Source organism: Pleurodeles waltl, unplaced genomic scaffold (assembly GCF_031143425.1).
Source record: "Pleurodeles waltl isolate 20211129_DDA unplaced genomic scaffold, aPleWal1.hap1.20221129 scaffold_70, whole genome shotgun sequence".
NCBI lineage: Eukaryota > Metazoa > Chordata > Amphibia > Caudata > Salamandridae > Pleurodeles > Pleurodeles waltl.
The window spans coordinates 1,800,817-1,810,406 of record NW_027150391.1 but is presented as its reverse complement, the minus strand read 5'-3'; the positions used below and the strand labels follow the sequence as shown (position 1 = coordinate 1,810,406).

Below are 9,590 nucleotides of genomic sequence, written 5' to 3'. Positions count from 1 at the left end.
GGCATGCCTATTAGTTACTACTATATAGTCTATCACCGAATTTCTCCCTAATCCATTAAATGTATACGTAAATGGGGCTGACGGGGAGCAAATCTCATTGCAAAAAAGCCAAATCAGTATGAACAAGAAACTCATTCAATCGGTCACAGTAAGGGGAGTGTATAAAGTATGAAGGCCCATCAGAACCCCTTTCACTTAAACCACATATCTTGACGGCATCCTTGGCACATAATTCTATTCTAATAACCCCACAGGATTATTACATCCTTATAAATATCATTCCTGATAGCTTCGAGATCCTTTTTTAGTTGACTCAGAACTGAATTAAGCTCCGTCTTCGGAATGTTGTTATAGAAATTAACCAATGCTAGTACACATGTAGCTGAAAACTGCATGATAACAATCTGGTAGAATGGCCATGGAGACACCATTGTTAAACTCCTCCGATGTTACTTTAGCCATGCTTTTCCTTGTGGCAGATTTTACTGTGGCCTGTTTATTAGGCTTTTTATGATCTTGCTTTCCAGTCTTAATTGCCCCTTAACAGGCTAATTGGCATTTGGTTATGGGATCAGACATTCTTATACATTTTAGCAGGGTTCACGTTCTGTATCACCATTTAAATTATTGGGGTTAAGGTCCCTGCTATCTGTACTACCCCTATCCGGAGCTACTCTAGGGATAACAGATACGCAGTGGGTGGAGTCTAATACTGCCTCCTCATGTGTGGATAGGGATTCTTCGACAGTGGTCATTTGTTAGGGTCGAACCTGCGTTGCATGCGCTCGCGCATGCGTATCTCAGTGAGACGCTTTCGTTATTAGAAAAGGGCTCGGAGCCCTGTCGACATCACGTCAGTGTTTTTCATTGGTTCGTGGGCTTGCCTATTAAAATCCGCTTGCTTTCATTAGTGGAAGGCATGCATACGTCATGCCTTTTCCATTGGCTGGCCCTCCTCGAGCGCATCGACCAAGAACAGAAAACATGCGAGGCTCGCTGTTCTCTGTCCGGCTCGTGGACTACTTTTTCTCTATTTTACTAGCGCGATTTCGTTTGGCAGAAGTCGAGCGCTTTACACAGTTAATTGCACTTTTTCAGGTTACGCACATAAATGCACTTTTGCTGATAGGTGAAAAGTCGGGTTAGGAGTTTACAACGCTATCAGCTCTAACATGAGCAAATGCGAGACCCGTTGCATTGCAAATGCTTGTTTCTCAATTGCTCCCATTGCCCCTGTTATATAATTTAATGAGGATCCTGTGCCTTCACGCCCCACACTGTTTTCTTTTCCCCATTATCAGATTCTCATTCGCCTTCAAAATTCACTTCCCAAAGTTTACCCTTCCTCCCCTGACACGTCTCCACCGATTAAACACTAAATCACAGTTGGTACAAACTAAAAACCAAGTGGGGGTGGCCCTGCCACCTCCGGTGCCATCACACAAGATGTGAAGAGATAAAGGTATAGCTTTATGTACGATCAACCGAGTACAGGAAATGAAAGAGATCCGCAAGATCCTGGATCTGGCAGCTATTGTTGAGCCATATCGGGGATCTGGACTGGCCCCAAAGAAGTATAATGAGTTTCTTCAGCATAATTTGCCAACATCAGAACACATGCAGAACACATGCTTGCTTTTCATTGAGAGCAGCAAACTGTAGGCTGAGAGGCCTTTCGTATTTTCACTTTCAGCTGGGCCCAAAACAAAGGCTTCATTTAAAGGGCTATCAGCCCTGCTTTTGTTGCAGTGTCACCCTGGCTGGGAGCTACCTGGGGCCTATCGCCTAGATTCAGGGTAAAAAGGTACACAGCTTGTTATCACTTCACAAGTACTTAATGGAAATTATGATTTGGAGGCAGCTTTTTGACTTGGTTAAACCCCTGTGTGTGTGACAGATGAATGCACTGTGAGAACGCCAAATGTATCAGTGTGGAGGAGAAATTACACTAATAGCGATTAAAATAGCACTAATTAATTTTTCTTTTTTATTTCTTTTGTACACTACTCATCCCAGTGTAGGGTCTCAGAGTGTTTTACATCACACACACATTAGGCAAAGACATCATACAAGTGGGAAGGAGAAGGAGATTAGGCCAATAAACCATACAGGTGGAAAGGAAAAATGGGGGAGAGATCTGGCCGAATGTTTCGAGCTACTGCGTTTGCAACCTGGGGGCCTGGGTTCACATTTTTAGAAAGCTTCGAACAGTGGTTCCCAACCTGTGGTCTAGTGACCCCTGGGGGTCTGCAAAACCATATAGAAAATTACATAATATTAACAGATTAGGTCCCCACTTTTCAGTAGTGACACAGTGGGGTGTCCCCGGATTCCAAAAAAGATTCAGTGGGGTCCCCAGGCTCCAGTAGTGATAAAGTGGGGGTCCACAGAAGTCAAAAGGTTGGGAACCACTGGCTTAGAATAACAGCGGAACGAGAAAGAAAAATCTAAACCTCTGGTTGCTTTTTGCAAGGAGCTCCTTGGTGCTGTTTCATAGCTCACTGTGCTATAACAGAAACATTGGAACTTATGAACTAGAAGCAAGAAAAGGATCTCTGTGTCAAAAGCAGTTACCACTCCACCTAAAATGCAAATTTGTGGTCTGATGTTACACAATGTACTTTGTACATTCTTTGTACCTTCTCTGCTACTTTATGAGTCAAATCTTTGACCAGGCAAAACGTAGATGTCTCCAGATAGTTTGTTAACCACCAGACTGATCCTGCCCTCATTATGATCTATGAACTGTGCTGGGCAGCAAAGATCCCTGCAGCAAGTGCCTTAATGTCATAGGAGATTTTAAAATGCAGCCTCCGTGTCTCCAACTAAGTAAGCAGGAACAGATTTACTATCACATTGTCTTGTTGTAAATGTCTTTGTGGCAGAGATTTTATAAAATGAATGTATAAGTTGACCGTCAGACACCGCTGTGCAATGCTCCGCCCGGTGACTCCGCTCTCTTTCCGGTTCCACCCCTCGGCCCCCGGTTTATGGGATCCTGGAGTCAAGTGTTGCCCTTTTCGGCACTGCTAGCAAGTAACCTTACATCATGGAAATATATTTATTGCTTATTTATGACGTAATAGCACAGAGTATGTAATATGTGCGTGAACCCGAGTGATACAAAGACCAAAGCTCCAACTGGTACTGCGTGATTGAAATGTACCTGGATTGAAAATAAATGCATTGGTTTGGAGATGTTCTGGGACTGACAGACACGCAGAACACGGGTGAAAAGCCCCAAAGTGCCCCCGTTATTATCAGTACCTGGAATGAACAGGAGGCGGACAGTCCTGGCATATCAATGGACGCCGAGCAAGGAAACCATGTTACTTGCCACATTTAAGAAGGAATGTTATATGAAAGTATTATAGTAACATTAGTCACGTATGTAGCACACAATATTTAATAAGTAGTCATCATACCCCAAGGAAACAATGTTAACCAACCTTATGTCCTGGAGTTTACATGGAGCTGTTTGAAGCACGTGCTAAGATGATAGTAACTTGCGACCTGTAGGTCACACGCGGAAAGCTCTAATAAAAGCATTAACCCACTGAGATAACGCCCCTAAACTATAAAACTGTGATTTCCGGGTTGATGTTTTGCTTTGCAGCAGGCGCATTAACCAGATAAGCTACTGTGCCCCAGGGTGCGTCAGAAATCATGGATCTGGGCATCAGGTGCATTAAACCTTATAGCATCCATCTTGCGTGTGACCTTTTCATTTAGGGGATAAACTGGAGAGAAGGAGGCTGAACGGAGAAAGAAAGAATACGGAAGAAGGAGACAATAAAAGAACAAGAATGAAGGAATAAAAAGTGAACCCATCATCTGCCGAAACCCGGGATCGAACCAGGGACCTTTAGATCTTCAGTCTAACGCTCTCCCAACTGAGCTATTTCGGCGACTTCTTATCGGATGTGGCCAGTTGATATTGGTCACCCACGTATGTGAAGTGTGGCAATGTCTGCACACAGCAGAAGGTACAAACTGAAAGAGAATGAAACGCATGAAATTCTCGCAGGAGTGCACACAAATATATAACCAGAAGTGGGCTAGTGGCAGGTCCATGACGTCATCTTCTGTATCTCTCCGTGACGTCACTGTAGTTCAGCTGAGGGCTCTCAGGGTCCCTTTAACATCAGTCTTGCACCCTCTTAGACTGCTGCCAGCAGTAATCAATCAAAAAAACTATTGTTTGTGGTTCTGCACTTTTATATTCTCTCCCCATCTATCTGTAATTCCAACACTTAATATGTATGTTTTGCACGAACGGTGCTCCTGGTTTAAACCTCCATTGCCCGGCTCTGGCTGTACTTGGTGCAGTTAGAATGCATGCACAGCCCTGCTCTGGGTGGAATGTAGAGGGGTGGGGGCAATGAAAGGTTTGACAGTGAATGGTGGGGGGCGGTGGACTCTCAGATTGAATTGCAGATGCCCCCCCGGAGCTGGTAATGTGCAAACACAAGCGCTCCCCGGAAACGAAGCCAGGTGATAAAACCCTTGTGCACCCAATAAAGAACTTGTGTCCCGGGTCAGAGCCCCTTGAGAGAGCTTAGCTTATATAATCTACATTAACATGAAATGTTTATGAATTTAGATGAGATGATGCCGCATAGAAACTGTAGTAATAGCAATTTGCTTAAACGTGTACTTGAAATGTGACCACGAAGAGTGGCCACCAGTGTATACGCAAACTAATAATGATGACCAAAATGTTTATGTTACGATTAAATGAGCTTATATTAACATTTGCGTTATTACATCTGTATTGAAAACCTCATAGGCCTTAAGTTAGCATTAGCCGGAGTTTAGCTGCCTGGCTCTCATATTAAATGCATTTTTTTATTTTCCAGTGTGCTGACTCACAAGGGGCCATGACCCCGCTCGTTCTTTTACTTCGAACTTGGAAGATTAATGTAGCCATGTAGATCTGTTTCTCCCTGTTTCCCATCGTCTTGAAAACTAAATGTTATAAATGAATTGAAACAGTGTAGATTAATGTAATGTACAAGGTCATTCAAACCGGGGAAGACAATGGAACTGCTGAACAAAAGATGTGCAAAAAATTACAAGGGAATGAAGTCACAGGATGTGCCACCTCTGAAGACGTCAATGACGAAGACCAATCAAAGACTTGTAAACCAATATGGGGTGAAGATTAGGATTACTTAATGTACTTTCTGATAGGTTAAAGATAGTGGGGTATAGTAAATGTCCAATAGAATTTTGGGGGAATGTACCACGAAAAAGGGATAAAAACCCAGGTCACAGGAAGTCATTTAGAATTAGGTAGGGAATGCTATTGATTTTATCCAGAAACTGTCACTCTGTTTGGTGGCTTGAGATTTTATTAAAACCATCCTCACCCTTAGACTGCCCATTTACACTTTCCTCCTTATGAGGGAAGTGCCCCTTTTGTTCCTTAGCTGAGTTCTGACTGATGGTGATTTGACTGATGTCCTGAAGACGAAGACTGAACCTGTGCGCTGACCTAATCTTTGGAGGGTAACTATGACAATGCAATTGTAATTTGTCTGTTTGCTTTTCCTTTCTAGGTACCAACTGCTTACTTTTGACAGAGACCTTAGCTAAATATTTTCCAAATTGGTGTTCAAAATTGTTTTGCATGAAGCCCAACATGCGAATGCTAATCAGAGGTTAGGACAGGTGTTCACCTAAACTGACGCAAATAGACAAACGACCGAGACTATGCTTTGTTGAACTGACGCGTTATTGACACTCTGCAAAACTTGATCTATGTTCACGCCGTGTTATATTCTGATGTTTGTGATTCTCGCATTTTTGAAATCTTATCAAAGTTGCCATATCGTGACTATGCTATTATGTTTCTTGGTGTTGAGATTAACGCATTTGCTTCTAGATTGTAATTAATAGGGAATAAAATTCATAAAATTCTACTAAACTGGTGTGGTTATTCATGACTGAAAGATCACGGTAGCGTTTTGAATTGATTAATGACTTTGACTAAAGTGAAATGCATTGTCGTGATAAATATTGATGACATTATTGATGTATTGATTGATATATTGATTAGCTATCTCGTCCTATGGTGTCTCTCAACTGGGTCAAAGGATTCATTGGCCTAAAACGAGTCCTAAACTATAAAACTGTGACCTTCGGGTTCATGTTTTACTTTGCAGCAGGCGCATTAACCAGCTAAGCTACTGAGCCATATTCAACTCTGTCATTAGAGAACGTAGCCAGGGTGCCTCAGAAAACACGGATCTGGGCATCAGGTGCATTAAACCATATAGCTGTGTAAAGATCCATCTTGCGTGTGACCTTTTCATTTAAGAGATAAACTGGAGAGAAGGAGGCTGAACGGAGAAAGAAAGAATACGAAAGAAGGAAACAATAAAAGAACAAGAAAATAAAAAGAGAAACCATCATCTGCCGAAACCCGGGATCGAACCAGGGACCTTTAAATCTTCAGTCTAACGCTCTCCCAACTGAGCTATTTCGGCGAGTTACGTCTGTTTCTTGACTAGTTGATATTGATAAAATAAGTATGTGAAGTGTGGCACCGTCTGCACACAGCAGAAGGTACAAACTGAAAGAGAATGAAACGCATGAAATTCTCGCAGGAGTGCACACAAATATATAACCAGAAGTGGGCTTGTGGCAGGTCCATGACGTCATCTTCTGTATCTCTCCGTGACGTCACTGTAGTTCAGCCGAGGGCTCTCCGGGTCCCTTTAACATCAGTCTTGCACCCTCTTAGACTGCTGCCAGCAGTTATCAATCAAAACAAACTATTGTTTGTGGTTCTGCACTTTTATATTCTCTCCCCATCTATCTGTAATTCCAACACTTAATATGTATTTTTTGCACGAACTGTGCTCCTGGTTTAAACCTCCATTGCCCGGCTCTGGCTGTACTTGGTGCAGTTAGAATGCATGCACAGCCCTGCTCTGGGTGGAATGTAGAGGGGTGGGGGCAATGAAAGGTTTGACAGTGAATGGTGGGGGGCGGTGGCCTCTCAGATTGAATTGCAGATGCCCCCCCGGAGCTGGTAATGTGCAAACACAAGCGCTCCCCGGAAACGAAGCCAGGTGACAAAACCCTCGTGCACCCAAAAAAGAACTTGTGTCCCGGGTCAAAGCCCCCCATGCAAACAGCGCCCCCCAGCCGCCGTGTGATGAGACTGCAGCAAACACAACAGGCTGTCTGGAGGAACCCGGGATGGTTTGTTTTCTTTAAGCTTGAAACCAGTTGTTTGCTGGTTATTTTGTAGCCACACACGAAAAACACAGGGAGCTTTTTAAAGTTTTAGAGCCATTTTGGCGTTGGTGATTCAATGAGCCGACAGGTGGCCAGAGCTATGTCCCTCCAGACTGGAAAGTAACAGGATGTCTGTGGCAATAACAAGGGCTCCCGACCTTAACTCGACTACATTGCTGTGGGAGCAGGGACTGAGTGACACCCTCTAGAGCAGGAGTGGGGGGGTCACATGATCCGTCACTTTCTCCCTCCAGTGAAACTTCCGTCTGGAGTGACACCCTCCGCCGGTTCCATGGTGTAATGGTCAGCACTCTGGACTCTGAATCCAGCGATCCGAGTTCAAATCTCGGTGGGACCTGAGGGTTTTGTTTCTTTGTCAATAAAATGTACTTTACACCATTTCAGTCTTGAAAATGATCAGCAAATAGCAGCGCTGTTCTTGTGTCACTTGTCTATTTCTAATCACTCGACATCCTGTTTAAACGGAGGGTTTTATGGAGAGTCGTGTGAAGACCCTCTGTAGCCCCCCGTGTGTGATTTGAGACGATATCGATTGCTTTTGTCTTTAATCGGGGGTTTCTGTTTTCTGGTCGTTTCTTCTTTTAAACAATATATACAATTGTAACACGCTGCAGACAACCAGTTTTCTTCCCGTCTTGACCCCCAGTTAGGACTTGTTAGCATTAAACACCGGGATGCTCAATCCCTCTGACTCCCAAACAAGCGCCTCCTTATTCAGTCACATCAGTGCTTCCTAGAGTACAACTGGGTGCAAGCGGTGGCAGAGTAACACCCAAGCGCCCTGCTGGGCTCCTGATTTGTTTGTAGATATTGTTACGGCCACTGGTATTACGCCTCAGGGTAAGGTCAAATTATGCGGCACGGTTGATGAAATAATACAGCAAGAAAAGGCGAATTATGTGGCATAGTGCAGCATATTTTCTAATACGATTAGCTCATTATTTTGTCATTTTTACACTTGTTAACACTGTATGGGCAAATGTTGCACCTCATTAGTACCAGTTTAACACCGAGACGTAGCAATAAGTAACAGAAAGGTGACCAGTCACCTTTGCAAAATGCCTTTAACTACCAACACGTGTTACTGCATTGTTAGTAACTTTTGAACCGTTTAAAATAGAAATCAATTTTGTTTTTTTGTTAAAATCTGCAGATTATGCAGCCGATGATGGATTATGTGGCAAGTGCATAAGATCCTCAATTTTGCAAAAAACACAGGGTCCATGCAATCGCATGATTCCAGTGGCCCTGGATACGGTAGAGCCAGTTCATCCACTGAAAGAGCTTTGCAAGCAGTCTAACACTCAGGGGCGTAGCTTGGTAAGATTGGGGTGGGGGTCGTGACCTTCAGGATTTCCACCAGTCACACTGGCTTATGATGTTAAAATACATTACAAGACAAGCAGGGTACATGAGAGAAGCCGAAGGGACAGTGAACAGGGAGAGGAATGTGGATTGGTGGCAGTACAAAGTGAGTGAAAACACAATATTTTGTGATATAACCAAACTTTTGAGGACTTTCAAAATAGGGAGAGTGTATATTATTTGTCTGCGTGTATTTAAACATTCCTGGTGAAATCCGACAGACACATCACCATACTTGGCTGAAAGCTCCTACCCAACTATTTAGCAGAAAATACATTTATCAGGGGGGTGTAACACCCCAAACACCGCCCGAAAGCTATGCTGCTGCTAAAATTAGGTTTAGATAGGTTCAGGCGAATTACTTGTCTTTCATAGTTTATCATTTCATCTACTTTCACATTACCTTCTTCCTCTGTTCGCACTTCTTCACCTTTCTTCTCCCCCACTCTCTGTACTCTGCCCGCACCCAGGGCCGGGCACCAAATCCAACTCTGACAAAAATGTTCATCTCAGCCCGCTCCCATTCATCCGCCTCTCTTATACATTCATCCTCATCTCTCGCCTTCTCTCTGCCCTATTCTCCCTTCTCTCTATCCTCAACACTCACTCTCCTTCTGCTACCCTCATCTTTATTTCTATTTCCTCCTCTCTCTCTGTCTCTCTACTTATGATCCCCCTGTGACTAGGGTTACCACCTCTCTTAGAGAAAAATACCAGCTTTTTATTTACGTGTTGCTATTCTGGAACAGTCAAGAGCTGTTAGGTGAAAAATAAGAAGTGTCAAGTGTCAGGATTCCTTTCTAACAGGCAAATTTCTCTCTACTTGTTATAATGATCATTTAGAAAAAAATTAAACAGGTTTCAAACACTTTTTAATTTGATTTCTTTATCTGTTTGCTGTTTTAGGTTTATGTTTCATAGGAGAAAAAATACCAGATGTCTGCTATTCGCATCAT

At 43.2% G+C, this 9,590-nt stretch overlaps 3 non-coding genes across 3 annotated transcripts; 1 reads left to right on the top strand and 2 right to left on the bottom strand.

The window, feature by feature from the left end:
- Positions 1–3,835: 3,835 nt before the first annotated feature.
- Positions 3,836–3,908, bottom strand: TRNAF-GAA (transfer RNA phenylalanine (anticodon GAA)). The gene has a single exon. It is a non-coding gene; the product is annotated as a tRNA-Phe (tRNA).
- A 2,510-nt stretch (positions 3,909–6,418) lies between these two features.
- On the bottom strand, positions 6,419–6,491 carry TRNAF-GAA (transfer RNA phenylalanine (anticodon GAA)). Its single transcript has one exon. It is a non-coding gene; the product is annotated as a tRNA-Phe (tRNA).
- Positions 6,492–7,534: 1,043 nt separating this feature from the next.
- Positions 7,535–7,606, top strand: TRNAQ-CUG (transfer RNA glutamine (anticodon CUG)). Its single transcript has one exon. It is a non-coding gene; the product is annotated as a tRNA-Gln (tRNA).
- The last annotated feature ends 1,984 nt before the right edge of the window (positions 7,607–9,590 follow it).